Here is a 7500-nt window from a genome sequence, read left to right as displayed (position 1 = left end):
CATAAAATTGAAGAGAGAGGAAAGAGAAAAGATGAGAAAATTAACATCTTTGCTTGTATGCTCATGTTTCCACGTGTTTTTTCCAATATCTTTATGTTTTTCTTCTTGTTTCGTTTGTTTCACAGTCTTCCTATTTTACATGTCCTTCTCCTTCTCCTTCTCCATCTTTCCTGCTTCTTATCAATCATGTTATTTCTATCCTTTTCCTCTTCCTTCCCCTTGTTGATATTATGGTTATTGTTATCATTACTATTGCCATTATATAAAATTGTTGTTGATATTATTATTGCTTTTGTTATTATTATTACGATTATCTGTATTATTATTATCATCATTATTATTGTGGTTTTCATTATTATTGTCATTGTTCTTGTTGCCATCATCATTACCATTTTTGGAAATTATTACTTAAATAAGATAAGGTACATAAAAAAGTAATGAACAGTTTATCTTTGATGTCATCAGTACAAGAAAATATATAAAGAGAACAAACTGTATTTAACATTAGGATATTAAAGGCTAAAATTTTGAAGACATGAAATCTTTAATAGTTTACTTGTGATGTTGTTAAACAGTTGAGTAACAAAGGTTTCTATAAAAGTGTGTATTTTTCTCTAGTTTGCTTCTTCGGATAAACCTTGCATTAGAAAGGCAGATTCGTGTTTTCTTGTTTCTCTCTTCTTTGCACTATCATTTCGTTCACTATGGATCTTGCATTATTTGTGTCGAAGCAATCTCTGCAGCTTTCTCTGTCTTTATCGGTATCCTCCCTACTCTCCCTCACTCATCTCATTTTCTCTTTTTCAAATCTTCACTCCCACCTCTCTCCATCCTCTCTTTTCTCCGCTCCTTGCCGTCATCCTCCATTTCTTCTCCATCTTTCTTTTCTTCCTCTTCCTTCTCCTCGACCACCTCTTCCTTCACTCCCACCTCCTCCTCTTTCTTTTCTTCCTCTTCCTTCTTCTCCACCACCTCTTCCTTCACTCCCACCTCCTCCTTTTTCTTTTCTTCCTCCTACATCTCCACCTTCACCTCTACTTCCTCCTTCCCCTCCTCCTCCTCTTCTTCTTCCTCCTCTTAGACCCATACCTTTACCTGCACTTCTTCCTCTTCCTCCTCTTCCTGGGTGGGAAAGAGAAGGGGAATAAGAGGGGGAAGATAAGGAAGAGAAAGGAAGGAAAGAAGGAGAGGGAGAACAAGGAAGAGGGAATTAAAGAAATGAGGGAAGGAAATGAAAGATTCAATGGGGGGAAATAATAGAAGGAGAGAAGGAAAGTTAAAAAAAGAGGGGAAGGAAGACAGGAAGGAAGGAGAAGGCGGGATGAAAGAGAGAACAGAAGAGAAAATGAGAAACGAGAAGAGGACGGGAGGACAATCCTGAGAATTTTCTCATCTTTTCTCTCTCCTTCTCCCTCCTCATTTCTTTCTTTTCTCTCATCCCTCCTTCTCCTGTGTTTCCATTTAATTTCTCTCTTTCAATAGTACCTCTACCCATTTTCATTTTCATTTTCCCTCCTTTCCTTTCATTTCCCTCTCCTCCTAATCATCTTTATCATCCCTTATTTCCGTTTTCTCTTTTCATCCATTAGTCCTCTGTTCGCTCTTTTCCCCTCTCCTCATAACCACCTCTTTCTCCTTCTCCTTTCCTCCTCTTCCTTCCTGCTCTCTCTCCTCTCCTCGTATCTTCTCTGCTCCTTCCCTCCTTTCTACTATTCGCTATTCCTATAACCCTTCCTCCTTATCACCCCTGTCCCTTCTCTGCTATTCTATGAAATAAGTAATATTTCAAGTGAAAAAAGTCTGAGAATTTCTAGCAACACTCTTCTCTCAACTTTGTATTCGGTGACTTGTTATATTTTTCATAAAATCGGATATATGGGAATAGGTAGGCCTATATTTTAATTCAGGGATGTTCATTTGTTTTGATAACGCGTCAGAGTGTAAGAGTTGCTCATCGGAACTGTGTGTCACTGTTTTAGAGGCACTTTATATGAATATAGGAGAAAATATTACGCTTTGTTAAGATGTTAGGGTAGATTTTTACTCCTCTGCCTTCTTGATGCGGCGCTAGCTTGTCAGCTGTTTTGAAATTCGCGCTGAAACTGTTACCAAACGCCAATGAAATAAACTCCATCCTCAACTTATGCGTAACTTTTCCCTCTCCGCGATTGTTGGTGGGAATACTTGTCTACTGCTTTTAAAACCCAAATATGTATATATGTATATGTTGTGTGCTATTTTGACTTTTTTTTTCTATGCTGTTCAATGACTGTTACGATTTGTATGCCATGAATATATTGATTTTATTGAGGGTACCAACATGAATAATAATGGCATAATCAGACAATTCTAAAACTAGGATCTGGAGGAGGAGCACTTACATTCAAAATTCTAACCTTGGTATTTTTGGCTTGAAATAAAGATGAAAAGGTTTATTGGCAAATATGTAACAAATCGTTCCACTAGATTAAAAGAAAAAACGGAAAGAGGGAGGGAGGACTGGAAAAAAGAGAGGACTGAGAAAGAGAGAGAGAGTGAGAGGACTGAGAAAGAGAGAGAGAGAGAGGATTGAGAAAGAGAGAGCGAGGAAGAAAAGAAAAGAGATTGTGAGGAAAGAAAATCAAATGGAAAAACGGAATTCTGTAACAAATATGCAGGCCTATCCATACAAAGAATAAAAATTTTCATGATCATGATTGTAGCTTTCGTAGGATAAAAATGATTTAAATACAGATGAAGCGATTTGGTTTCCACAATTCAAATTATTGCTATCATTGTATAATTTTTATCAATTCATCCCTATTACCATTATGACCATAACTGTTATTCATTGTCGTGACCATTTTATTCAAAACACACACACAATGTATATAACCTAAACACATTCTAATGACCATTACATCAAAAACCAAAAACAAAGAAAAACAACAAAACCGTTTATCTGATATTGTCACTATATTTTCATCTCCTCCACTCTCTCACTCTTTCGCTCCTTCTCTATCCCTCTTTCTCTCTATCTACATATTTTCCTCTCCCATATTTATCTCTTCGCCTCTCTCTCTTCCTATCTCTCTATGTCCCTCCCTCCCCCTCTTTTATTACCTATTACCATGATCTTTTATTCAACATTTTATTCCATATCCTCTAGATGAACCAATTACCTATTTGATGTCATCCTTAATAGCCTTTTAGATTCTTCATGTTATTACACTCTTTTAGTTATTCCCTTTTGATTTCGGAAAAAATAACGTATGTAAGAAATTTCCCCAATAAAAGTTGCGTTTTCTGTGATTACAATAAAATGCTGTCGTTTTCTTTTATCAATGTAATTGAGGGTAAACTATATCTTATACCCGTCGGAAGGTTCGTTTGAAAAATATTGTGGAAACTAAATGCAGAGAAGAAAAAGGAGATGGGGGAGGAGGAGGAGGAAGAAAAGGATGATGAAGAAAAAAGAAAAAAGAAAAACAAAAGTAGAAGAAGAGGAGGAAGAAGAAGAGGAAGAGGAAGATGGAGAAGTAGAAGAAAGGAATCGCAGAAGAAAAGAAAGAAGAAAAGAAATTGCAGAAGAAAAGGGTGAAGAAGAAAAAAGAGGAAGAGGAAAAGGAGTAAAAAAATCGAAGAAGAAAAAGAAGATGAGGAGGAGGAGGAGGAGGAAGAAAAAAAGATAAATTGAAGAAGAAAAGAAGAAGAAGATAATGATGAAGAAGAAGAAGATTTAGAGGAAGAAGAAAAAGAGGATGAAGAAGAAGAAAATTAATAAAAAGAAGATTGTGCTATGAAGAAGAAAACAATAGAAGAAAGAAAAAGAAAGAAAAAATGAAAAAAATTTAGGAGAAGAATTAGAAGAAAAAAATAGATTAAGAAGAAGTAAAGGATGATGAAGAAGTATATGAAGAAAAAAGGGGTTGAAAAGAAAAAAAAACGAAGAAGAAGAAAAGGAAAAAGATGACGACGAAGAAGAAAACGAAGAAGATTGAGAAGAGGAGGGAAGATTAAGAAGAAAAAGAGAAGGAGGGAAGAAGGAGAAGATTAAGAAGAGGAAGAAGAAGGAGAACAATGAATAAAATTCTGGTCAACGGATAACAATAAGAAAGTTACTGATGAAAATAGTCGATGCGAGATTCGTGCAGAAAGAGGACAGTTGACGCCGCACAAAATATTAAGAACATCAGTAAGATTGGAGCTAGAAGTGTGAGGATGCCCAAGACAGTGATCTGCAATGTAAAGAAAAATAAATTAGAAGACAAGACCACAGAGAAGCTGATTAACCGGGACGATGACGGAAAGGGTATTGCTGATGTACAATAAAAAACGGAGCTACTCCTCAGTAAGTCCACTACTAAAGAGTACTAAGCATTATATCGTGGTATTGGCGTGATAAAGAATTAATGGAGGTAATAATAGGGCTTTCCTCTACCTCTAGGTCCTACGATTGATTTGTGGGCACTAAAGAGAACGTTTGACACGACGAAGTATGCGCGACCTTGGTTCCTGTGTCGATAACTCTGGTTGTCATCACACGTACCTTGCTTTTCAGGCATAGTGATTTTAATAGTAGTTAAGAGTGCTTACAATTAAAACACGAAGCACTGGAAATTCAGTTTCTTTAGTGCGAGATATCGGCCGGACTTATACGGGTTGATTCCCGTCCGGCAAGGTATCGACCCCGACCGATCCTTACATGCAAAGAAAGCTGATTACCCAGTGTGCTTACCTTTTATGATGCCAAATTCCACCCTTTTACGATCCTGTCATTAGCTTCGGCTAGACGTACCATCGCTTCCTATCATCATCATCCTTGCGCCATGCGATCAAGGGTCAAGTCATCAAATCATCTCCTGTGAGGTGGCTCTCCAGAAAATCTCTCTCACAAAAGTTGACCTCACGCGCTGTTCCAAGGTGCACAAAGGTTAAAATATTGTTGCAAACAAGAATAACTGACCTCATTCCTCCCGACTGATGCCCCCCCCCAAAAAAAAAGCTGATCACGGTTTCAAACCTCTCGCCTCCCCGGAATCAGAGGCTAAATGCACGGTCGTGGCTTAAAAGATCGACAAGACGATCCTGCCACGATCGTGCCAAGCCATGCAGGAGGAGGTTTCAACCACGACCGGTGTCACTGTGGTGGGTTCACAAACCACCAGAATCGCGAATCATGAAGATTCGATTCTCAACGCCCGAGGAAGCACGAAAGCTACTCTCTCGTGCGATCGTGTTGTCTAATGCAGGGGCTGCCATCCCCTTGTAGTGATACCTTTAACTATTTTGGTCTTCTCAGTGACCTTGAATTTACCTTCGTTACCTGGGAAGCGTCCATATGCGCGTCAATTACCTGCATGGGGATAGTGCTGCCACCACCCGATAGAGGGATCGGAACCCATGTTGATAAACTGAAGGCGTCCGAGTGTTATGCCGTGTAAAAAGAGAAAAAAAGAACCCCCATGAAGGATTGACCAAGTTGGTGTGTAAAGATTTACGCTAGCATTTTATATATTACAATGCTCTTGGATTAGAGGTTGTTTCTTGAAGTGTTCAGTTTTATCCCTTATGGTATATCCAGTATCTTATTTATTTAATTCGTGAAGTATTCATAATGCTTTGTTATTCATATAGAGAAAATAGATGTTATAATTCTTCCATTTATAGATAACTTTTCTTGTCCTATGCTATGGTAGGATTACATTTTCAATAATAAAACGTTATATCAAACCTTGAAGTATAAAAAACAAGTTTCCCATTAAAATAAACTCTTCCTCCTTTTCTATAATGCACTGTGTATGGAAAATGTAAGAATAGACGATTTTTTTTAGTTATTATTAACATCACTACCATCATAGCTATTACTATAGTGATAAGTATCACCATTATCATCATTGCTAATCTTACTATTTATATTCTGGTTTGCGGTAACGGTGTGGAATTGTGGTTTTGGTGTGTTTTTTCGTAGTTTTGTTAGCGTTTGATCCATTGTTTTGATGTTGGGCAGAGCGAGTGGTGGACATCTTAGAACGAGGTAAAAATAATTGTTTGTCCATAAAACTATTACGCGACAAACTATCTAGGCATTTTATCAGTATGGCGGGTAAGGGAAAGTGGAGTAGTGAAATTAATAAAGCATACAATGGCGAGGGTGACATGGTGGCCTGGCTAAAGAAGGTCGAGTTGTTGGCAAAATTAACAGATATTAAAGATTTGGCTTAATTTAGACCTCTTTTCCTGGTAGGAGATGCGTTAGCCTTTTGCCTTGAGATAAATGAAAGTGAGTAGTTGGACCTCAAGAAAAAAAAAAAAAAACAGATTGAAGGCAGCTTTTTCCCAGTGGATGTTTTTGACAATTAAGGCGGTTGGTAGGTCTTGCAGGATGGATAGGAGAGGGATTAGAAAGAGCTGTAAAGTTAGCTTTTGTAACTGGTTTTCCAGATCGAGCAGGTAAAAGGCATTGAAACTGTGGATATGAGTAGGTTGATCATAAGGAAATGAAAGTCAAAAAGTGGCGGCGGTTGCAGTTAGTGGACTGGCAAAAGCGAGGCGATGGCCAGTTCCACAGTGTAAGCCATCTATACGGGAAGAGCATAGTAGAGCTATAGGGTTTAAGGGTCGCTGCTTCAGATGTGGGAGTTCTCACATGGCAAGAGAGGGTAAAGAGCCAAGACCTACCTTAAGAAGCAACTCTTTTGGAAAGGAAGGTCGCATAGTAAGTCGTTGTGGACAGGGAAACGGTCATGGGGTAGCTGTTGCACCGGAAGTTATCCCTTTAAATAGTTAAAGGCGCTTCCAAAATCAACTATAGCCGCGCTAAGTGCATCTCCTCGGCCTCCGTTGGGTGATTATAATCGTGAGCCTGTCTTTGATTCTCTAAAGGTAACAACAGTGAATGAATACAATGGAATTTGGGCGCATTTCAAAGGTTATTCTGTTAACTTTATTTTGGTTTAACTACCACACAGTCGTGACAATGGATGGTGTTGATATAAAATGGGCCCACGCTTCACACTTTAATGCATGTCATTGTCATGATTGTGTACATGGTGTTATGCATGACAACACACAAACACACACACATTGCTGTATTTCAATGCTGAGGAGTGTTAGCTTTTGACCCATACATTCTCATTCAAGACATGTCATTCCCATCATCAGGTTCACTGCCCATTGAACATCTCATTGAGCATGAGAAGGGTTGTGTTTTATGGTCATGATGGTTGTATAATTCATGAGTTTTTTATTGCAATTCTCCAGTCGTCATAATCATAGGCCTATCGCTTGCAGTTTGATGGACAATAACCATTTTGAACTAATCTCTAGTAATATTTACATGATTTAATAATCTAGTGGTATGTTGGTGGAGCCTTTCTTCATCTTCTAGATAGAAACATATCGTACAGGGTGTCTCAAAAATGTTAGTCTAAAAGGGCAAGATTTTAAAACTAAAGTAATAGCACCAGAAGACGTTTGACTAAATTTTGCATTTAATTTGCCCTACAGCAACTACAAAGT

The sequence above is a fragment of the Penaeus vannamei genome, chromosome 18, assembly GCF_042767895.1.
Source record: "Penaeus vannamei isolate JL-2024 chromosome 18, ASM4276789v1, whole genome shotgun sequence".
In the NCBI taxonomy this organism is placed as follows: Eukaryota; Metazoa; Arthropoda; class Malacostraca; order Decapoda; family Penaeidae; genus Penaeus; species Penaeus vannamei.
The sequence above is the reverse complement of the archived record's forward strand: the minus strand, read 5'-3'. Positions refer to the sequence as shown.